Source organism: Tamandua tetradactyla, chromosome 17 (genome assembly GCF_023851605.1).
Source record: "Tamandua tetradactyla isolate mTamTet1 chromosome 17, mTamTet1.pri, whole genome shotgun sequence".
In the NCBI taxonomy this organism is placed as follows: domain Eukaryota; kingdom Metazoa; phylum Chordata; class Mammalia; order Pilosa; family Myrmecophagidae; genus Tamandua; species Tamandua tetradactyla.
Genome location: NC_135343.1, coordinates 65,214,807 through 65,239,828, shown reverse-complemented (window position 1 = coordinate 65,239,828; position 25,022 = coordinate 65,214,807). Strand labels below are relative to the sequence as shown.

General features: G+C 37.7%; 2 pseudogenes across 1 annotated transcript in view; both read left to right on the top strand.

Annotated features, from left to right (window-relative positions):
• The window catches only part of LOC143661211 (immunoglobulin kappa variable 4-1 pseudogene), a 45,236-nt pseudogene extending 20,460 nt beyond the window's left edge, over window positions 1-24,776 (top strand). The window contains exon 2 of the transcript XR_013164450.1: window positions 24,460-24,776. The product of XR_013164450.1 is annotated as an immunoglobulin kappa variable 4-1 pseudogene (transcript). The remainder of the gene's footprint in view (window positions 1-24,459) is intronic.
• Window positions 5,468-6,491, top strand: LOC143661724 (T-cell receptor gamma chain C region C10.5 pseudogene; annotated as a pseudogene).
• Window positions 24,777-25,022: the final 246 nt, after the last annotated feature.

Sequence of the window (25,022 nt, the reverse complement as noted above, 5' to 3'; positions counted from 1 at the left end):
TCTATTGTACCTAAACAGTCATATTTTCAATGTTTCCAATCTGATTCTAATATGTAGCTCATCTGGGAAACAATGACCATCCTTGCAGAAGATGTGTCCTTGTGTCATTTACATTTTATGGATGAATTTTTTCCTAAATAGGGTACATTGTCTTTATGCCATTCTGAAACAGTGCTGTCTATATACTTTTTCAGAGATGACTGTTCAGTTGAGGATGTTTTAGTTTTTTAATTTTTTCTCTTAAAATGTCACTAATTGCGCATTTGAGGAAATCATGGTGGGTTATAAACATTTTATTCATTCATATTTTACTCTCTGCCTCTGACAAAATCAGTTTGTGAATCCAAGTGCAGTGAAGAGATCATTCTCTAAAATGCAGCTTAATCTGAGAGAGACCTACAATAATACTTCTTTTGCTCCTGGCCATTTCCATTTCCATCTTGGGAAAGCCAGATCCTTCTGCTTGATACATCTGTTCCTGCAGCCTCTTGGCACACTGTTCACATGTGCTTTGGTCTGTGCTGTGCACTGCTCGGTCCACGAAGTGGCCAGTAGCACTCAGTGGGTACAGTTTAATGTTTGAAAGTATCAGTTATTTATTCAAAAAAGTGGGGTTTTTTTTTGGAAAAAATGCTCAGGAGGGGGGCCAAGATGACAGCTTAGTAAGGTGCATGCATTCTAGTTCATCCTCCAGAGCAACTACTAAATAACCAGAAACAGCACAGAACAGCTTCCAGAGCCACGACAGAGACCAGACACACAGCGTACCCCAGTCTGGACTAGCCGGACCGGCTGCAAGTCTCCGGAACAGTGAGTTCCCCAAGTGGCACGCACTTCCCCAAGCTGCAGCGGCCGGGAGCCGGCGCCCCTCTTCCACAGGTGGTTTCCTGGACTGGCAGCGAGTCTCCAAAACAGTGAGTTTCCCAAGCCTTGTGCACTTCCCCAAGCCACAGTGGCCAGAAATCAGCGCCCCTCCCCCACAGGCAGCTTCCTGGAGGGAAAGGAAAGAGTCTCCAACAGTAGCAGGGACTGAGTCCAAGCAAACACCAATAGTGGCATTAATAAACAAATTCTGACTACTAAAAATAGGCCCCCAGCTCAGGTGAAACTGATCACGGTGGAAGTCGCCTATTGGGCTAACTGAAAAAGAGAAAAGGAGATGAAATAGAGCCTTCTGCAGCTGTTTCTATGGAGGCTTGGTTGCCTCTGGATTCAGCGCCAGGATTACACAGGCTGCAACTACCCCAAATGCAGAAACAGGATGCTTTCAGGGCTGTCATCCACCTGAACCTTCCCCACGGGAGGGGTGAAACGCAACTCAGGTGGAATCCCTCTCTCAAGGAATTCAGATCCCAGGGCTTCACAATTTGAAGCCATTAAAACCAGCCTACAACATTTCCTCTGTCTTGGCCACGCCCCCAGCAGGGAGAGCCTTCCAAAGTTAAAGGAGGAACAACATCTTTTGCTGGTGGGACCTGCAGACAGAGAAGTGCCACATACTGGGCAGGATAAGAAAAACAGAGCCCAGAGACTTCACAGGAAAGTCTTTCAACCTGCTGGGTCTCACACTCAAGGAAAACTGATGCAGGTGATTCCTTCCACCCCACCCCCCCCGAAAAGAGGCCAGATTAGTCTGGGAAAACCTGGCTGGAGTCTGTAATACCCATGTAGACCCACCAAAGGGTAGGGAGGGAAAAGGTACAATACAAGCAAGACAAGAAACAAGAAAATAAGAACTGAAAATTTACCCTCTGTTAAACAAAACTTAAGCTAGAGGCCCAGAAAAAGCTGAACTGAAGGTCAATGAACAGATAGACAACAAATTCATCTAGCAAGAACACCTTAGGTAAGATAAGTGAAAGCAATCTCCAGAATAAACTTATTAAGGTAATTAAATGTCCAGACGCCAGCAAAAAGTAACAAATCACACCAAGAAAAGTGAAGATATGGCCCAGTCACAGGAACAAACCAATAGTTCAAATGAGATGCAGGAGCTAGGACAACTAATTCTGAATATACGAAAAGAAATGGAAAACATCTTCAAAAACCAAATCAATAAATTGAGGGAGGACATGAAGAAGGCAAGGAATGAACAAAAAGAAGAAATGGAAAGTCTGAAAAAACAAATCACAGAACTTATGGGAATGAAAGATACAGTAGAATAGATGAAAAAAACAATGGAAATCTACAATGGTAGATTTCAAGAAACAGAGGTTAGAATTAGTGAACTGGAGGATGGAACATCTGAAATCCAAAAAGAAACAGAAACTATAGGGAAAAGAATGGAAAAATTTGAGCAGGGGATCAGGGAATTGAATGATAATATGAAGCGCACATATATAGGTGTTGTGGGTGTCCCAGAAGGAGAAGAGAAGGGAAAAGGAGGAGAAAACCTAATGGAAGAAATTATCACTGAAAATTTCCCAACTCTTATGAAAGACCTAAAATTACAGATCCAAGAAGTGCAGTGCACCCAAAAGAGAATAGATCCAAAGAAGCATTCCCCAAGACACTTACTAGTTAGAATGTCAGAGGTCAAAGAGAAAGAGAGGACCTTGAAAGCAGCAAGAGAAAAACAATCCATCACATACAAGGGAAACCCAATAAGACTATGTGTAGATTTCTCAGCAGAAACCATGGAGGCAAGAAGACAGTGGGATGATATATTTAAATTAATAAAGAGAAAAACTGCCAACCAAGAATTGTATATCCAGCAAAATTGTCCTTCAAAAATGAGGGAGAAATTAAAACATTTTCAGACAAAAAGTCACGGAGAGAATTTGTGACCAAGAGACCAGCTCTGCAAGAAATACTAAAGGGAGCACTAGAGTCAGATATGAAAAGATAGAAAATAGTGGTGTGGAGAAGAGTGTAGAAAGAAGGAAAATTAGATATGATATATATAATACAAAAGGCGAAATGGTAGAAGAAAAGTATTACCCAAACAGTAATAACACTAAATGTTAATGGACTGAATTCCCCAATCAAAAGACATAGACTGGCAGAATGGATTAAAAAACAGGATCCTTCTATATGCTGTCTACAGGAAACACATCTTAGACCCAAAGATAAACATAGGTTGAAAGTGACAGGTTGGGAAAAGATATTTCATGCAAATAACAACCAGAAAAGAGCAGGAGTAGCTATACTAATATCCAACAAATTAGACTTCAGATGTAAAATAGTTAAAAGAGACAAAGAAGGATACTATCTACTAAACAAAAGGAACAATTAAACAAGAAGACATAATAATCATAAATATTTATGCACTGAACCAGATGCCCTCAAATAAGTGAGGCATACACTACAAATACTGAAAAGGGAAATAGAAACAGTTTCCATAATAGCTGGAGAGTTCAATTCACCACTCTCATCAATGGACAGAACATCTAGACAGAGACACAACAAAGAAAAAGAGAATTTGAATATTACAATAAATGAGCTAGACTTAACAGACATTTATAGGACATTACACCCCACAAGAGCAGGATACACCTTTTTCTCAAGTGCTCATGGATCATTCTCAAAGATAGACCATATGCTGGGTCACAAAGCAAGTCTCAACAAATTTAAAATGATTGAAGTCATGCACAACACTTTCTCAGATCATAAAGGAATGAAGTTGGAAATCAATAATAGGCAGAGTGCCAGAAAATTCATAAATACGTGGAGGCTCAACAACACACTCTTAAACAACCAGTGGGTTAAGGAAGAAATTGCAAGAGAAATTAGTAAATATCTCGAGGCGAATGAAAATGAAAACACAACATATCAAAACCTATGGGACACAGCAAAGGCAGTGCTAAGAGGGAAATTTATTGCCCTAAATGCCTATATCAAAAAAGAAGAAAGGGCAAAAATTCTGGAATTAACTGTCCACTTGGAAGAACTGGAGAAAGAACAGCAAACTAACACCAAAACAAGCAAAAGGAAAGAAATAACAAAGATTAGAGCCAAAATAAATGAAATCGAGAACATGAAAACAATAGAGAAAATCAATAAGATCAGAAGTTGGTTCTATGAGAAAATCAACAAGATTGATGGGCCCTTAGCAAGATTGACAAAAAGAAGAAGAGAGAGGATGTAAATAAATAAGAACAGAAATGGAAGAGGAGACATAACCACTGACCTCACAGAAATAAAGGAGGTAATAACAGGATAATATGAACAACTTTATGCTAATAAATACAACAATGTAGGTGAAATGGACAACTACCTAGAAAGGCATGAACAACCAACTTTGACTCAAGAAGAAATAGATGACCTCAACAAACCAATGACAAGTAAAGAAATTGAATCAATAATTCAAAAACTTCCCAAAAAGAAAAGTCCAGGGCCAGACGGCTTCACATGTGAATTCTACCACACATTCCAGAAAGAATTAGTACAGACCCTGCTCAAACTCTTCAAAAAAATTGAAGTGGAGGGAAAACTACATAGTTCATTCTATGAAGCCAACATCACCCTCATACCAAAACCAGGCAAAGATATTACAAAAAAAGAAAACTACAGACCAATCTCTCTAATGAATATAGATGCAAAAATCCTCAACAAAATTCTAGCAAATTGAATCCAGCAACACATTAAAAGAATTATACATCATGACCAAGTAGGATTCATCCCAGGTATGCAAAGATGGTTCAACATAAGAAAATCAATTAATGTAATACACCATATCAACAAATCAAAGCAGAAAATCACATGATCATCTCAATTGATACAGAAAAGGCATTTGACAAGATTCAACATCCTTTCCTGTTGAAAACACTCAAAGGATAGGAATACAGGGGGACTTCCTTAAAATGATGAAGGGAATATATGAAAAGCCCACAGCTAATAGCATCCTCAATGGGGAAAAATTGAAAACTTTCCCCCTAAGATCAGGAACAAGACAAGGATATCCACTATCCGCCCTGTTATTCAACATCGTGTTGGAAGTTCTAGCCAGAGCAATTAGACAAGAAAAAGAAATACAAGGCTTCAAAATTGGAAAGGAAGAAGTTAAACTATCACTGTTCGAAGAAGATACGATACTATACATGGAAAACCCTGAAAAGTCCACAGCAAAACTACTAGAGCTAATAAACGAGTGCAACAAAGTGGCAGGTTAGAAGATCAACATTCAAAAATCTGTAGTGTTGAGAAATGTAGCTTTGATCAGTTGGGCCTACTCCCTTCTTCAATGTCTACCCTTTCTATTTTGTTTGGGGTTTTTCAGTTTTCCCTGCCTCTTTGGAAATCAGATATTGGGCTAACATATCTAAGGGACATTTGAAAATAGCAGATGTCACAAAACACATATTCAAGGGTTTTCCAAGGGAAATTTCCAGTACAAAGATTTCAACTCCTCATTATGTCTTGAATCTCAGGTGACTACTTTTTGTAGAAGCTGTAACTAGTGTGATAATTCAGGCTGGGTCAAGGAATTTGGAGAAGGGACTAAGATCATAGTAACTCCTCCTGGTAAAAACCTGAATGCTGACTTTCCCCCCAAACCCACCATGTTTCTTCCTTCAATTCCTGAAAGACATTTTCATAAGACTGGAACATATCTTTGTCTTCTTGAGAATTTTTTCCCTGATGTCATTAAAATATATTGGAAAGAGAAAGATGGTGGTAAGATCCTAGACTCCTATCAGGGAGATACGGTGCAGACTCAGGATACATACATGACATTCAGCCTGCTGACTGTGAATGGGAAGTCAATGGATAAAGAACATAAATGTATGGTTAAACATGAGAAAAATAAAAGAGGAGTTGATCAAGAGATTCTTTTTCCTCCAATAAATAAAGGTGTCATTCTTAAAGAGACAACAGAAGCTAGTGTGAAAGATGGAAGTGGTGTCATTCCTACTGTTTTTATGGAACCTAGTTTGAAAAATTAAAATGGTGACAGACCTTTTCCCTCTTCATGGTGTTCCACTGCTGGACTTAATGCAGATGCCCTGAAGCTGCAGCTCATAAACACCTCTGCATATTACACCTACCTTCTCCTCCTTGTCAAGAGCACAGTCTACTTTGCCACCATTATGTTCTGTCTGAAGAGAACGGTGGTCTGTGGTCATGAAAAGGGTTTTTTACAGATGGTGGGATAAAGGAGTCATCTATTCTTCATTTTACTGACCCTAATGCTTTCTGCTGAGGATCTAGCTGGATTTTCATGATGGTTTTTGGCAATTTCAATTCATATATGTGCTTTTCTATTACTTCATTACTGTTATAGAGGTATCTTAGACTATTGGACAAAATAAATTTAACTTTGTAATAACAACAAAACCTTCTGCCACTACTCAGGGGCAAAGCCAAGAAGTCACCTATAAAGCCTTTAGTTCCATTCTCTGCACAATACCCAAGAGCCCCTCCACCCTCACCCAAATAATCAACCTTCTGAGTGTGATAGCTGGAGCTTCTAGTTATGTCTCTTAGTGTTCCTTAAACAGTGACTGCCTTAAGACTCTCCATTTTACAGAGCTTGAAGCGATCACCTTTGCCACTTGGATTCTGTACTATGTTTTTTATGTATAAGTACAATACATTTTTTTAAATAAAAAAAACTGTAGTGTTTCTATACACTCATAATAAAAAAGTTGAGGGGGAAATCAAGAAACAAATTCCATTTACAATTACAACTAAAAGAATAAAATACTTAGGAATAAATTTAACTAAAGAGACAAAAGACATATAAAGAAAACTACAATAAATTGTTAAAAGAAATCACAGAAGACCTAAATAGATGGAAGGGCATACCATGTTCATGGGTTGAAAGACTAAATATAGTTAAGATGTCAATTCTACCTAAATTGATTTGCAGATTCAATGCAATACCAATCAAAATACCAACAACTTATTTTTCAGAAATAGAAAAATCAATAAGCAAAATTTATCTGGAAGGGCAGGGTGCCCCGAATTGCTAAAAGTATCTTGAGGAAAAAAAACAAAGCTGGAGGTCTCATGCTGCCCGACTTTAAGGCATATTATGAAGCCACAGTGGTCAAAACAGCATGGTACTGGCATAAAGACAGATATATTGACCAATGGAATTGAATAGAGTGCTCAGATATAGACCCTCTCATCTGTGGACATTTGATCTTTGATAAGGCAGTCAAGCCAACTCACCTGGGACAGAACAGTCTCTTCAATAAATGGTACCTAGAGAACTGGATATCCGTATGCAAAAGAATGAAAGAAGACCCGTACCTCACACCCTATACGAAAGGTAAGTCAAAATGGATCAAAGATCTAAACATTAGGTCTAAGATCATAAAACAGTTAGAAGAAAATGTAGGGAGATATCTCATGAATCTTATAATTGGAGGCGGGTTTATTGACCTTACACCTAAATCAAGAGCACTGAAGAAAGAAAGAAAGAAATGGGAGCTCCTCAAAATTAAACACTTTTGTGCACAAAGAACTTCATCAAGAAAGTAAAAAGACAGCCTACACAATGAGAGACAATATTTGGAAATGATATACCAGATAAAGGTCTAGTATCCAGAATTTATGGAAAGATTGTTCAACTCAACAACAAAAAGACAGTCAATCCAATTACAAAATGGGAAAAAAGACTTGAACAGACACTTCTCAGAAGAGGAAATACAAATGGCCAAAAGGCACATGAAGAGATGCTCAATGTCCCTGGCCATTAGAGAAATGCAAATCAAAACCACAATGAGATATCATCTCACACCCACAAGAATGGCCAGTATCAACTAAACAGAAAATGACATGCTGGAGAGGATGTGGAGAAAGAGGCACACTTATCCACTGTTGGTGGGAATGTCAAATGGTGCAACCACTGTGGAAGGCAATTTGGCGGTTCCTCAAAAAGCTGAATATCGAATTCCCATATGACCCAGCAATACCATTGCTAGGTATCTACTCAGAGGACTTAAGGGCAAAGACACAAATGGACATTTGCACACCAATGTTTATAGCAGCATTATTTACAATTGCAAAGAGATGGAAACAGCCAAAATCTCCATCAACAGACAAGTGGCTAAACAAACTGTGGTATATACATACGATGGAATATTATGCAGCTCTAACACAGAATAAACTTATGAAGTATGTAATAACATGGATGGACCTAGAGAACATTATGCTGAGTGAGACTAGCCAAAAACTAAAGGACAAATACTGTATGGCTTCACTGATATGAACCAACATTACCGAATAAACTTGGAATATGTCATTGGTAACAGAGACCATCAGGAGATAGAAATAGGGTAAGATATTGGATAATTGGAGCTGAAGGGATACGGACTGTGCAACAGGACTGGATACAAAAACTCAGAAATGGACAGCACAATGTTACCTAATTGTAATGTAATTATGTTAAAACATTGAATGAAGCTGCATGTGAGAATGATAGAGGGAGGAGGACTGGGGGCATAAATGTAATCAGAAAGAAAGATAGATTTTAAAGATCGAGATGGTATAATCTAGGAATGCCTAGAGTGTATAATAATAGTGAAATGTACAATGCACATATTTTAACAATGTTTTTACATGAGGAAGAACAAAGGATTGTCATTATTGCAGGGTGCTGAAAATAGATGATATCTAATACTTTAAAATGTCACATTATGTGTGAGACTAAAGCAAAAAATGTTTATTTGTTACAAAATTTAGATTTTGACTAGAGCATTTCCTAATATAAATAATGTAGATAGATTGATTGAATGTCATAAGTACTTGGAATCTCAGGTAGCACATGAGTTTTTGTTGGTTTGTCCAGAGTGATCCCCCGATGAATCCCAGAATTATTTGATCAGGGATTGGAAAAGTATTTGCAAGCCCCCTTCGGGGAATGGTGAGAGTGGGGAGAAATTCAACTTCCCCAAGTTGAATTCTTGATATTCTCACAAGCAGTGTGGACAACCAAAGCTATAGGCTGAGCCCCCAGTCTTGGGGTTTGTTCACATGAAACTTAAACCCACAAAAGATAGGTCAAGTCTACTTAAAATTTAGGCCTAAGAGTTACCCCCAAGAGAGCCTCTTTTCTTGCTCAGATGTGGCCTCTCTCTCCAGCCAATATGATGAGCAGTCTCAACACCCTCCCCCCTCTGCATGGGACATGACTCCCAGGGGTGTGAACCTTCCTGGCAACCGTGGGACAAAGATCCTTAAATGAGTTGAGACTCAGCATCAAAGGACTGAGAAAAGCCCTAGAATGAGCTGAGAATTAACATCAAGAGACTGAGAGAACCTTCTGGACCAAAAGGGGGAAGAGTAAAATGAGGCAAAGTGTCAATGGCTGAGAGATTCCAAACAGAGTTGAGAGGTTATCCTGGAGGTTATTCTTATGCATTAAGTAGATATCACCTTGTTGTTCAAAATGTAGTGGGGAGGCTGGAGGGAATTGCCTGAAAATGTAGTGCTGTGTTCCAGTAGCCATGTTTCCTGATGATGATTAAACAATGATATAGCTTTCACAATGAGACTCTGTGAATGTGAAAACCTTATGTCTGATGCTCCTTTTAGCTACTATAGCAACAGAAGAGTAGAACATATGGAATAAAAACAAATAATAGGGGAAATTGATTTTAAAATAAATTCAGTTTAAATAGTGGTAGGTGAAGGTGAGGGGTAAGGGGTATGGTATGTATAGTTTTTTTTCTTTTCTCTCTATTATCGTTTTATTTCTTTTTCTGTTATCTTTTTATTTCTTTGTCTAAATCGATGCAAATGCACTAAGAAATGATGAATATGCAACTATGTGTTGATATTAAGAATTACTGATTGTATATGTAGAATGGAAAGATTTCTAAATGTTTTGTTAGTTAATTTTTTAATTAATAAAAAAACTTTCAAAAATGGAAGAAAAATAAATAAAAATGTTTCAGAAAAACAAAACAAAACAAAACAAAATGCTCAGGAGTTCTGCTGTACAACTTTACAAGTAATAGAGGACAGTTTGTTTTTTACTACAGTGGTTTCTTTTCTTCCATTTAGTGTAGGTGTATATTGTGAAAATATTGATTTGTTAACAGTTTGTTTTTAAATTTAATAGCACCTTTTTAGGGTGCAATGCAGTAAACCAATAAAAGTGAGTGCTAAACAAAAATGACCTACTGAATTTTTCTTTCTCAAAAGTACAGGTGATAAATGTGTAACTTACATGAAACACTTGCTGCTATTTACCATATATATGTCTTGTGGCTGAACACATGAAAAACAAAAGTCATTCATCCATGAAAAGATATTTACATCTATTTCTTCATGAAAATTTTATTTTAACAATGCTGGATCCAACAGCAATTTGCGATTTATATCTTCTAAAGAGTTAAATATCACTCTGAAGCATGATTTTTCCTTAGATACTGTGAAGGTTCTTCTAAATTTGTTTTCCTTAGCTTTGATTCCATGTTTTCTTAAGCAAATATGAAATGTAAATTGACACATCTTTTGCTTGGCTGCATTAGAAGAATAATAATTTTGCAAACAGTACAATAGTGCCTAATTTATATGAATAAAGTCACATGATTCAAAAGAACATATTTTAATTCCAATAATGATTTGAATTTTCTTCATCAGACTTATAGTGTCAAAGAAAAACTTCTGAAGTGTGATCATATAATCAGCCAAAAAAGAAGAAGTTAAGCAAGAACTCCAGCAATGACTTGATTTTCAAATTCCATAATTGCATTCTGGAATATTTGGGTAGTCAATTCAATTAGATCCTCCTTCACTTTTGTTTAATACAAAGCATTGGGCACCACAGGACTGTTGCCACCTCTGGATTCATTCATTTTCTTAATGTCCACCCTAGTGGGAGAGAGAATCATCACTGCACTTGATGCTTCAGAGGTTCTGGTTCCCAAATAAAGATCTGTGGTGAGATGAGGGTGGAATTTGTTTTTATATTAAAGCAGCAAAAGTTGACAGTGAACTTGGAAATGGAAGGAATGTCAGCAGCACAACTGGACTATTCTTCCTCTTACCCATTTTAGGAAAGAGTTTGCACAAGACACAAAGAATTTAATTGCATTAAAGCTCTTTATGTACATGAACCTCTGAGATAAACTTGGTGTCACCCAGAGGGACATTACCCAAGTTTGAGAGGACTGCTCTGAGGGATGTATGGTTGGACAAAAGGGTCTAATAATGTGAGGAAAACCAAGTGTCAAAGAAGCATGTTTTGCAAATACTGTCAGGTCTCACTTGTAGGGAGAGAGACTGAATGTCTCGAGAAGTAGCTATAATGTCACTCCAGATGGGGTCTCACTTTTAGGAAGGATTACCTTAAATTATCTCATTTATGACAGACACTCTTGGTCTCATCCAATATTCACTGAGCTATACTAAGGAAACCTTCCCTGTGTTTTAAAAATTGTTTCAATTTTGTAATAATTTTAATTCTTTTTGTAAAGAGGCAAAACTTGTACAATATTCCTATATATGCTCAACCGCTTGCCCCTAAATTTCATATTACATAATAACAGGACATTTATCAAACTAAGAAATTTACAATGGCACACTCATATTCACTAAAATCCAGACTTTGATCAGGCTAACCTTTGTTATCTCATGTCCTTTTCCTTTTCTAGGATCCAATCCAGGACACCACATTGCAAGTGTTTCCCATGAATTTGTCACAGAAAAATGTGATCTTTAGTGAAGAATGTCATGGCCAGTGCTAATGTGCTCTAATTTTACATGAATTGAATAAAACTGTATTCTTTACATCAACATTTTATGAGTTTTTCCACTGTGCTGGTTTGAAAGGATGTATGTCCACTAAAAAGTCATATTTTCATAAAGGCAGAATAATCCCTCTACAATGCTGCATGGATGAAACTGTAATCAGATCATCTCCCTGGATGATGTGATTTAGTCAAAAGTGGTTGTTAAACTGGATTAGATCACAACATGACTCTACCCATTTGGGTGGGTCTGGAGAGGTTTCTGGAGTCCTATAAAAGAGGAAATATTTTGAAGAGTGAGCAAGGTTCAGAGAGAGCAGAGAATGCTGCAGCACCATGAAGCAGAGAGTCCACCAGCCAGTGACCTTTGCAGATGAAGAAAGAAAATGTGGGCGGGCCTCGGTGGTTCAACAGGCAAGAATGCTCACCTGCCATGCCAGAGGACCCGGGTTCGATTCCCAGTGCCTGCCAATGTTAAAAATATATATATATATAAAGAAAAAAAAGAAAGAAAATGCCTCCCAGTGAGCTTCATGAATGAAACAGGAAGCCAGAAGAATAAGTTTGCAGGTGATGCTGTGTTTGCCATGTGACCTTTCAGATGAGAGAGGAACTCTGACCATGTTCACGATGTGACCTTCCAGATTGAGAAAAACTCTATGCTTGCCATGTGGCTTCTCACTTGAGATAGAAACCCTGAACTTCATAAGCCTTCTTGAAGCAAGGCATCTCCCCCTGGATGTCTTTGATTGGGGACTTCTATAGACTTGTTTTAATTGAGACATTTTCTTGGCCTTAGAGTTGTAAACTAGCAACTTTTTAAACTCCCATTTTTAAAAGTCATTCCATTTCTGGTATATTGCTTTCTGGAAGCTAGTAAACTAGAACACCCCCTGCCTCAAAAAAAATCTCATTATTTCATGATTACTGATGAGCTTTTGCATCTATGTTAACAGTTATCTAACTCTTTACATTCATTCATTGATGCAAAGAAGTAGTTGAGCACTTTCATCTCCCTCCTACAGTGAGTAAAGGGAATCATGTAGACCATGAACAGTTACTTGAGCACCTGATGCATGGTAGAGGTGGCTGCATGCAACTCAGCCCTTACCACTCACTCAGTCTGATGATATGTCTGCAACAGGGACCCTGTGTTTAGTGTCCCAGGTAAGAGCATGAGGCAGTGTGAGCTGTGCCAAATAAATGTATAAAGTTGTGTCATGTAAAATTTTATTTGTAATTTGTAGATTATTCTCATGTTAATATTGGCAGTATCTTGTAAAGTTCTAAGTTCAGAATTATATTGTCTAAAAGAAATTGAAAAATAGTAATGTTTTGTCAAGATGAAGACAAAACTGCAAACACTTATACAATGCCCTAGGATGAAGGAAACATCCATACCAATGCATCTGACACTTTCTGACACTTAATAAATCCCCTTTATTAAAACCAAAATCATATCTGGTATATTGAACTCTGGATGCATTAGCAAGCTGAAACACAGCTGACAATGGTTTGGCAGGATCAGTTCCTTAGGTGGTATGGCTGATTCCTTTTCCCTCTTCCTGAAGATATATCAATAATTTTCTGAATGTAAAAATAAAGTGAGAAAAGAGCATAATGGAAAAATATCAGACAACTGAGAGGTAATTAATAATGTGTGACATGTATAATATGAATACCAAATGGACAAGGAAGAAAGTGAGAGAAAAAATATTTGATGAAATAATGGCTGAATGTTGTCCTAAGTTAATGAAGAACAGGAGACCTCAGATATATGAGCTCAGAGAACACCAGGAAGCATAAATTTCCCTCATGTATAGCCATGTATATTATATTCAAACTGCATAAGATCAAAACCAAACAGAAGATTTTAAAAAGGCCAGAGGAAAAAGAAATCCTACCTCGACAGAAACAGGGGTATTTATTACATTGGACTATTTATAATCCATGCAAGCAGGAACAGTTGAGTGAAATATTTAATGTAAGAAAAAAACACCCATAAAAATTTAGGATTCTAGATTCAGAACTACCCTTAAAACTGAAGGAGAAATAAAGATGATCTCAGAAAAAAAAAAAAAAACCCTGGGTGGCATTTCCAATTATTTTCTTGCAAGAAATGATAAACAAAGTTTTTGAGAGAGAAAGGAAATGATAGAAGTTGGAAACACAGATGTATCTACAGAAAGGAAAAGAATTTGAGAGGAAATAAATATAGGTAAAGTAGAATCTTTTATGTTTCTTGTTCTTTTCTGATATAGCAGATAACAGTTTTTAAAATTACTTTTAAAAAATAAATATTATTTGTTCATCAATAAAATATTATTTATTTAATAATGTTTTATTATTTTTAATAATACCAACACTTTTGGATAATTTATGGCTAAGTGACTTGAAACAATGGTGTATTATAAAATAATAAAGCAAAACATGACAACAATTTTAAAATAGATATGGGGGGAAAATTGTGAGGACTCATGTTACCTGCACTACATGTGAAGTCCAAAAGTGTATACTAAAAAGACATATAGATAAGTTGTAAAGTCGAGGGCAATCAGTAAAATAATTTTAAAAAGAATGTAATTAATATGCATAAACATAAAACAAAATCAATTTATTTATATCACCAAAAGAAAACTAGAGAAGGCAAGAAAATAATGGAAAAATAAAGCACAATGAAATAAAAGCAAAAGATAAAATGTACATGGACAATGAATACAAAACAGCAATTTCTCTTACTGTTTCTTCTTTGATGCAAAATTGTTTAAGTGTATGTTCTAGACCCTCCATATATTAGTGAAGTTTCCTGTTTTTCAGTTGTTATTGATTTCTTCCTTCATTCCATTATGATCAGAGAAAGCACTTTGTACAATTTCAAAAGTTTCACATTTTTAAAGAACTATTTGTACCCCAATATGTGGTCTATCTTGGAGAATTTCCCATGAGTACTTGGAAGAATGTTTATAGTGCTGCTTTTGGATTCAATGTTCTCTAAATGTCTGTTAGATCAAGTTTATTTATCATGTTATTTAGGTTCACCTTGTCCTTGTTGATCCTCTGTTTAGATGTTCTAATGCAGAGAGTGGTTCATTGATGTTTCCCTCTATTATTGTAGAGAAACCTATTTCTTAACTTCAGTTTTGCCATGTGTTCTAGCTTGCTAGCTACTGGAATGCACTATACCAGAAATGGAATGGCTTTTAAAAAGGGGAATATAATAAATTGTGAGTTTACAGCTCTAAGGCCAAGAAAACATCCCAACTAAAACAAGTCTAAAGAAATGTCCAATCTACAGTATCCAGAGAAAGATACCTCGGTTTAGGAAAGCCAATGAAGTTCAGGATTTCTCTCTCAAGTTGCAGGGCATGTGGTGAACATGGTCAAGGTTCCTCTTTCATTTGGAGGACACATGACAAATGCAGTGTCATCTGTTAGCTTCTTCTTCCAGCTTCCTGTTTCCTGAAGCTCCCCGGGAGGCATTTTCCTTCATCTCCAAAGGTCGCTGGCTGGTGGACTCTGCTTCATGGTGTTGCAGCACATCTGCTCTCTCTGAATCTTTTCTTCTCCAAAATGTTTCCTCTTTTATAGGACTTCAGAAACTAATCAAGACCCATCCAAATGGGTGGAGACATGCTTCCAGCTAATCCACTTTAACAACCACTCTTGATTAAATCACAACTCTAAGGAGATGATCTGATTACAGTTTCAAACATTCAGTATTGAATAGGGATTAGAAGAAACAGCTGCCTTTACAAAATGGGATTAAGATTAAAAATGTTTTTTTTAGGGTACATACATCATTTCAAAACAGCACACCATTGTCTGTCTCATGAATTTGGGCTACATTGATCAGATATGTACATATTTATGACTGCTATTCCTTCCCTATGAATTTTCCCCTTACTAATATATAGTGTCCTTCTTTATCCCTTGTAACATTTTTTTCATTTAAAGTTTATTTTTTCTGTTATTAGTATAGCTTCTCCATCTTTTATTTCATTACTGCTTGTGTTGAATATCATTTTCTGTCCTTATACATTCAACTTATTTACATCCTTTTGCATAAAATGAGTCACTTTTGACAAACCTATAGTTGGATCATATGTTTTATCCATCATGTCAATATGTGGGTTTTTCTTGAGTAATTTAATCAATTAACATTCAATGTTATTACTGTAAAGTCACCCTTAATTCATCCATTTTATCCTTTGACTTTAAATTGTCAGAATTATTATTTATCTCTCTGTTTACACCTTTTTAAAGATATTAAAAGTTGACATGTTCAAATCTGTTATGTACCCCAAGAAAGCTATGCTCTTTGAATTCATTATTGTTGGTGGGACGTTTTTGTTTAGATTGTCTCTATGGGGATAGGACCTACCCAATTCAAGGTTGCTGTTAATCATCTTTTCTGGAGTCCTTTAAGAGAGGATAAAAGGCATAGATATTTTGGAGAGAGCTCAAATACAGAAAGTCCCAATGAGACAGAAGCAAGGACAAAAAAGAAATTCAGAGAGAGGAGCCAGCAGATATCACCATGTGCCTTCCAATGTGACAGAGAAATACAGATGCCATAGTCCTTCTTCAGAGTCATGGTGTCTTTGTCTGGATGTTTTCATTTGAACAGTCTTTTGTATCTAGAACTGTAAGGTTTTAACTTAATAAATCCTCTTGGTAAGGGCCAATCCATTTATGGTATATTGCATTCTGGAAGCTTTAGCAAACTGAAAGATTTAGGCATCTTTGATTTGCATAGTTCTGCCTTTTATGTGGATGGGAAATATTTGACCATCACGTTCACAATATTCTTCCTGGCCCTTTACATTTCTCTTCTCCCTCTGGAACACCTTTGATTCAAATATTTATAAGCTATGGTTTGGCAATAATTTTCCTGAGACCCAACTCAAATTTTTCAATACTTTTCTCGAGTTTATCTTTTACATGTTTACATTGTTATGTCCTCTACTTCACTGATCCTTTATTCTCCCTTTTCAAAATCTGCAGTTGTGCTTCTAGAATGTTTTTAAATTCATCTACAGTATCTTCCATTTCCATAAATCCGTTATTTTATGTATTCTTACAAATTCTTCTTTATGCTCTTGTAGTGCTGTCTTGATATCCTTTAATTTTTTAAAGTGTTACTGAAATAAATTAGGAGTTTTGCATGAATATATTTACTAGATGTTTTAAATTCTTTATTTCCTCTAATTTTTAAATTTGATAATTCGTGTGGCCATATCTTCTTGTTTGTTAATGAGTCTTGTAATTTTTCATGGTTTCAGGACATCTGATTATCTTGATAAGTTTGTCTTGAACGTCATTTTTCCTCTCTTGTCTAAGATTTTGTTTTTGATAAGTATCAAGTTGAAGATTTACTTTTGCTGTATTTTGCCACTTAACAAGAGCCATGGTCCCATGCAGGGGGTGCAGCCCCCTTCCAAATGGCCCTAGAGAAAGGGACAGGAAAGCAGCTCCTCAGACTGCACTTGCCCAGCCTTCTAAGCAGATGGTGCTCTTTAGTCACCTGTCCCCCACAGCCCTGCATAGATACCATATGTTTTCTGTTCCCTGACCCCTCTGTTTGTACTGTATGTTGGAATAATTGTCTCAGAATCCTGGGAGTGCCTGTCCAGAAGGAACGGATGCTGTGGGTCCCTGTTACCTTATTTTCTTTAGTGGCCAATGTTGTGGCAGGACTCTTCCATCCTTCCCTCTTTTCCTGATGTGAGGGGTCTGCATACCACTGTTTTTATATTTTATAAGACAATACTGTTTGCCTACACTTTTGAGATAAGCTAGTCCAGAATCAAGGCATCAGCAAGGTGCTGCTTTCTCCACAAAGGATGTGGTACCCTGGGGCTTGTTGTCGGCATCCCTTGGCCTTTGACTCACCCCTCACAGGGCAATGTACACAGCAACACCTTCTCTCTCTTCTGTCTCTGTTGTCTTCCAACATCTTGCTGCTCTCTGGGATTTCCCCTACATCTGAATTTCATTCTGTTTATAAACAACTCCAGTTAATCCTAATTAAACCCAAAGTGATTCAGTTGCCCATGCTTTAGCTAAAAGTCACATCTTTAAAAAACTGGTTAATACATGTTCACATGCAAGGGATGATTCAGATAATGGACACAGGACAAGGCTTTGCTCTGTATTTGTTTAGAGGGAGTTTTGTTATTAAGTGTGCAATGGTATAATTTATAATCTCCTTTGTATACAAAGATTTTCACATTTTTGTCACTTCCTTTAATCAAATATTGGAAATGTAAAGATCTGAAGTTTAATGGAGCTTATCTGCTGTGTGTGACTCTGTAGTTACTCAGGTTTTTCATGTTCAGGTTCTTTTATTTTTCTAGATGTGAGAAATCTGTGACATCTTGCTGATTTTGGCAATTCAAAAATTATTTATAGGAGTAGTGGAGACTTTTGAGTGGAGTGCTCTCTTCAAGAGAGGTTTTAGCTTTGTTTCTGCCAAGTGTTTGTGGACTCTACCAAATAGAGTTTAAACTAACTTCAGGGTTTGGAAATTCCAGACCCACCCACCTGGGTTGTGGATCCAATGCAGGGGCTGCTCTTCACTCATTCCCTCTAACTCCCAGCATCTGATATGAGAGAAAGGTTTGTTCCAGATCTCACTTCCTTCTCCCCTGAGGATGGAGTGCCAAGGCAATCCCAGGTTAAGGGAGGACTGGTCTACCTGAGAACTTTCAAACATGATGGACTTTAGGAGACCACTTGTGCCACTCTGGCCTTTGCCAGAAGCTATAATGCAAGTTCAAGGTTTTGCAATATATTCCTGAACAAAGTACCTTCGATGCTAATACATTCTTTGTCTATAGGGATCCAAAACATGACACTATCTTTTCATGTCTTGCCTGTTTTAAGATGGTATAAATATTAAAATATAGGTGCCTTAAAAAATAGAGGCATTTCAAAGACCATCTTATTGGTTGGAGTGTGTTAAATAAAAAAATGTTGATTTTGAAAATTTAATTTATATTTCAACTTCTGAACATTTACTGGGAATTTAGATTCTGATTTCTATCTCTTTCAGTGTCACAGAGTCATTTTATCTGCAATGGTGTCTTTGGCTCTTCCTTTACCTTTTATACATTCACAGCTCATTGCTCACTCAATTTGCTTCTGTAATCACTGTCTGCACTTCATAGACCCTTCTAGGCCCTAGGTAACTGTCAGGTCTTTACCAATGTGCCCTTTTGCCTGCAATGTGATCTGAGCAGGGACTAATGCATCAGCAGCAGAATGATGATGATGTCACAAATGCAGATCCTCAATTTTGTTGCTCTGATTCCAAGGTGAGAGACTTAAACACTTTCCTTCTTCCAGAGTAGTATCTTTGGGGATTAGGAAAACTGATATTAGATAAAGAGTACAAATTATATTGTAAAAATATATTTTTTATGTTTTTGAACATTATGCATTTATATAAGATTTTTTCCAAACTAATTTCATTTGTCAACACTGGTCTCACTTTCTATGTCTCCTGGAGAGAAGCTCTCCATATAGCCAGAGTGTTTCATAGAGCTTCATCCAGAAGACCTACTTTGCCTGGATCCAGTAAAACAAAGACAACACCCTAAACTGTCAATTCCTGGATGCCCACCTGGCTGAATGGTGTTCCCCACTGATTCAGTGGCAGAGGGTCAGCTACACTTTCCGCTGTCAGCATCAGCAGGGTCAAGGCTAAAGGTGTGGTGGACTCCTTCTCTCTCAGCTACATAACAGCTGTCCTTCCACTGAGCTTGCCTGGAGCACAAATCTCTGTACTTCTCACCCTATGCTTCCTCCTAACACAGGCCTGGATTTGCACAACTTCTTAGTTTTCCAGAAAGTATATGCACCCTGACAATTAAGGCATGAAATGTCTTTTGGGTCCCCTATTGTGGGAAGTCACTGCAGGAAAATGCAGTAAAGATCTCATTATTTGTATTTTTTTGTACCTGAAACAAAATACCAAAAACCTATTGGCTCAAACATTAGAAACTCATCATTATACATTCCTGGTAGTAAGAAGCCCAAAAAAAGGGTCTCACTGCCTAAAACTCAAAATGCCAGCATGGCTGCATTACACACTGGAGGCTCTTCTGAGAAATATATCCCCTTGATATTTTGGTCTCCTTCACTGAGACCCCTTTCCTCTACATTCAAATGGAGCAAGATTGCTTTTCTATGACACCTCTTTCATAGTTACATCTTCATTTCATCCTAGTCCTGTGATTCTTCTGCTTGTTGAGTGTACAACTTTGAGCACTACAGAACTGTTTCCAGCCTTTACAGTCATTTATCTTAATATTGACACTAGTGGGAATGTGAGAATTCCTTCATTTGGTTCTACAGATGTTTGGATCCCAAGAAAATGCCTATGATGAGTTCAATCACAACTTTTTTTTTTAATTAGAGTACTATACGGTTAATGTGATCATGGAAGTGGGAAAAGAGAATCAGCAGCACAATTTGACAATTCTTGGGCTAATCCATTTTAGGAAAAATTTCAGCAGAGCTCAAAGATGTAGTAAGTGATTGTATTACAGCTTGTCATGCCCATGAACTTCTGAGAAAACCTTTGCATCCACCCATGGTGACACATTCCATGGTTTGAATTGTTCTGTTCTAAGGGATATGTGTTTGAACCAAAGGATCCAAGGAGGTGAGTAAAATCAGGGGTGAAAGAAGCAAGTTTTCAAGTAGTGTCCAGCACTCACTTGCAAATGAGATGTTGAATCCCAGAGCAAGAGCTATGATGTCTCTCCTGATGGGGTCTGGATTTTGGGAATGTTACCTGACACTTCATCATCCTTGGCAGCCCTCAGGTGACAACATCATCATCTCACTCAGCTCTTCCCAAGTGTCATTCCATGTTTCTTTAAAGAATATTTTGGAATCATTTTAGATTTATAGAAAAGTTACAGAGAAAGTAGAGTATCCTTGTGCACCCTCACCCTCTTCCTCCTGCTGCTGTCATCTTACATTATCCTGCTTCATTTTCAAAACTGAACTTCTCTATTGGTTAAATAATATTACCTGGACTCCAAACTTATTTAGGTTTAACCATTTTTTTTAAATGTTCTTTTCCTGTTCTAGGCACCAACCAGCACCACATGTTCTATGTGCTTTACATGAATTTGTCACAGGAATGTTGGGTGCCTTTTACAGAAGGACATCATGGTCACTGCTATTTGAAATTAAAAGCACAATATTTTATTCTATACATGAGCATTCTATGTGTTTTTCTACCAATCTCATTATTTTAATATGAACAATTATTTTTTCCATCTCTAGAAACAATTTGTTTATTCATCACATGCACTCATTCATCTGAAAACACAACAGGGCACTTTCATCAGGCACTGCAGCTACAATGGGGAATGCACATTACACAGACCATGATGATTGTTTGAGAATGCTGATGCATATTAAAGCTGGCTGCACATGAATCGACCCTCATAACTCACCTAGCCTGATGTCATATCTGCAAGAGGAACACATGTGCCGAGTACTCCCAGATAAGGGCATGGGACAGTGAGAACAAATGCACAGACAGGAGAAATATTCAGGTGTGTAGAGATGTCCCCAGATCACTCTTCTCTACGACACATTCTTGCCCAGAATTCCTTCAATTCTCTGAGAACATGGCCTTATAGCCAAAGAAAGGACAGATTCTGACCATTTTTAAAACTAATTCTGTTCTTCTCTGTGTTTTCATAGCATAGTATTCAGCCCTAATCCTGGTGATGGGGTCTAATGACAGAAATCTTTTGTGGGTAAAAGGGATATAGCACACTCATTGTACTGGAGGAAACATGAGTCAAAACATCGCTCAGCAATGAAGAAAATAGGATGACAGTTTCTTCTCTCTGGATTCAGGAATCTCCTTTAAACATGAGATCACTTGATAAACACATATTAGTTTTTTTCACTTAATAAACAGAGAGTAGTTTACTAGTTCTCGTCAGCAGTCTGTTTGAGCACAATGTGAAGGGTTCTCTGTTCAGGGGCTAAGGAGGATAAAATGAAGAAATCAGTGAGTCTCTGTTCTTTCCAGAGCTTGGAGTTCTCTTCCAAACTGATGTGGTTTGATGGAATCTGTTCACTGGGTGGTAGGATAGAGATCTTATTCCCTTGCTGGCTGTGTGTCCTCATCTCCTAGAGGCTGCCCTCATCCCTTGCCATGTGGCCCCTTTACTTCTGCAGCCAGCATCAGATATTTCCTGCCTTGTTAAATCCTAATTACCTATGAATATTACTGAGTTCTTAGGATCTGACCAGTACAGCAATATTTAAAGGACTCCTGTGAAATGGTCATGCCCATTAGAATAATCGTCCCTTCTCAGTGTCAACAGATTCCATTTCATATGCAATTAAAATCCACAGATTTCTTTAAATTTGCAAAATCACTTTGCAGCAAAATATAAGTATTGTTTGAAGAACCGGGATAGGGTTTGTACATACCAGTAGCCTTGAATCTTGAGGACACTCTTAGAATTCAACTTACCACAATGCTATTTCTATCTTTATCAAATATTGTATTATTCAAATTTTGTTATTGGCACTGGGGAATTTTAGAAAATTTAAATTAAAAAAATCATTATATGATTTTAGAGGAGAGAATAGAGGTGCTAGCTTCCCAGTGGACATAGAATGCATGAGGAGTCCATATTTCCTGCTTCATTGCAATGTTAATGCACATAAAATAACCTAGAAAGTATCTGTTAAAAATATAATTAATTCTGACTCATGCCCCATGGACTCTCACTGCACTTAATCTAAACCTTGAGCATTCACTGAATCTTTAAGGTTCCCTTAGGGTCAGGCCCTTGTCTGATTTTCACAATTTTGTCTTTTGTAATCAATCCCAGACCACATCCCATGCATATTTGGAAGTGTTCTTCCCTGAGCTTTGCAAGCCAACTACTTACTTCATTTATGCATGAGGTCAACTGTCCAACCTTCAAAGAGGACATTTCCACAAACAATGTTTTGTGTGGACCCCTCTGACTCATTCAAACACATGACACAACCTGTTTCATCTCTTGTCATCCATGACTATCTCAAGTTCCTTAACGTATGTCAGCATAGGAAGGACAGTCTACTATATTGAAGCAGGAAAATTGTCAATTACAAAGTAGAAATTTAAATTAAGAATATATGTATATTAACCACATGGAAAAAAGGGATGAAACCTATGGGTGATGAGGGGAAAAATGAAGCAAGTACTGGAATCTTCAAACCTTTATATGTGGTGGACCAAGAATATGGTGGACCTATGTCTCCCTGGTGGTATGGGTCTGTGCCACCCCATTCCTGAATGCCTAGAAATGGCACCCCTACTTAAGCTAATGGGCTCATAAGGATACAATATATGGAAAAATAGATGTATTGTTAATTAGAATTGGAACAATACATCCCTTAGGATGTTTCACAATAAGGGATTTTTTAGAGGCAGAAGGGTGGTTGCTTTGTAGGAAAAGTGGAAATCTTAATAAAGGAGTGATTATGTTATGTAAACATTGTCAAACTGTCTCAATTTTTTCTCTCTTCCTTTGACTCATGGTGAGGGATGTCCTGTGCAATGGACCTGGATGCACCTGGCCCCACATGTCCCTTATTAGCAGATTTGAAGCCAGGGGTACATCTCAGAGAAGCAGGATAGGAGAGGCTACAGAAATATCCTTTGTTTATTGTCTGTCTCTCCTAGATAATAGAAAGATTCAAGAGGTCAGGGGTTCTGCTTCATTTATTTAAAACATAATGTTCTAGGTCTGGAAGTGTTTGTATTGATATTTGTATAATTCTATAAATATTTTTGGTTTAGGTAGGAATAAATGACAAATGTGCTCTGAGACCTTCGGGAGCAGAAGCTATTTCATGTATTACCACTAGGTGGCATGGTGACCCCTTTGGTCTGTGAATATTTAATTCGTGATTTGAGAAACCGTGGGCCTAAAAGGCAGTGCCAAGGGCAAGTTGTAGGCATCTGGTGACACATTTTCAGAGACAATGTTTGGGTTGAGAGCAACGTCAGTGGTTTGGTTTTGGATATATCAAGGTGACTTTGAGCTGTCAAAAAGGAGCTTCAAATACACATTTAAAGTTCAGAATAGACACATAATCTGGATACTACATCCTCATTCTGTCCAATTATATGAATATATCCCACACAGTTTCTGACACCATATTTTAAAGGTCAATTAATTTCAGAAATTTTCCACTCACAGACACATATATTCAACTACAAAATTAAGTATACAAGATGATGACAGGTAGTTTGAAGCATAAAGTTGATAATAAAATATTTTAAATTAACGGTTTTCTAAAGTTTGTTGAAAAGCAGTGTTCAGTTAATTTCTGGGACGTTTGCAGGACTACACTCACATTTCCTGTGGTAATGTTATTTTGTCTCCTTCCTTTGTTATCTGTCTTCACAGCTCAATGCACAGTGTGTTTCCCTTTATACCCTGTGCTGATTTGCATAGACTCCTGGGGACTCAGTGGCTGCTCAGACTCTATTAATGGGGATTCCCTGGAGATGGGGCCTGAGTGCACCAGACAGTGAGCAAGATGCTGTCACAGTCCCAACTCCTCATCCTCCTGGGGCTCTGGGTCTCAGGTGAGAGCTTCAGAAGAGCAATGTCTTTATAAAGCTGGAGAAATGGTTTTCCCATGCAGAATGTACAGACTGTTCCATCTCAAACAGATCTGATTATATATGATAACTGAGGAAATCTACATAAAATGAATATACATTTCATATACCTGTGATTTATTGTGTGATCTTGTTCTTTTCTGCCTGTAGGTGCCATTGGGGACATCGTGATGACCCAGTCTCCAGCCTCTGTGGCTGTGACTCCAGGGGAGACCATCACCATGAACTGCAAGGCCAGTCGGAGTGTTAGCAATGAAGTAGCCTGGTACCAGCAGAAACCAGGACAGGCTCCCAAACTGCTCATCTATGGTGCATCCAACCGGGCATCTGGGGTCCCTGACCGATTCAGTGGCAGTGGGTCTGGGACAGATTTCTCTCTCAGAATCAGTGGAGCCCAGGCTGAAGATGTGGCCACTTATTACTGTCAGCAAACCATCAGCTCTCCTCCCACAGTGCTTCAGCCTTGAACACAAACCTCCTCTCCCAGCTGTGGGGCACTGAGTCCTGCAGCAGCAGCTGCTCCCCCTCCTCCCTCCTCTTCATACTGAAACTTTCTGCCTAGTAGTCCTGTTTTACTGTTTCCATCAATGGACTCTGTCTTTCCTGCAAGCCTTCTTGTCTGTGTTACTGAAGCAGTTAAATTCCACCTCCTTTCTAAGTACCCATTTCCTTCACTTTCTCTAGCCTTTACTCATTCATTCAAAGACAGTTCC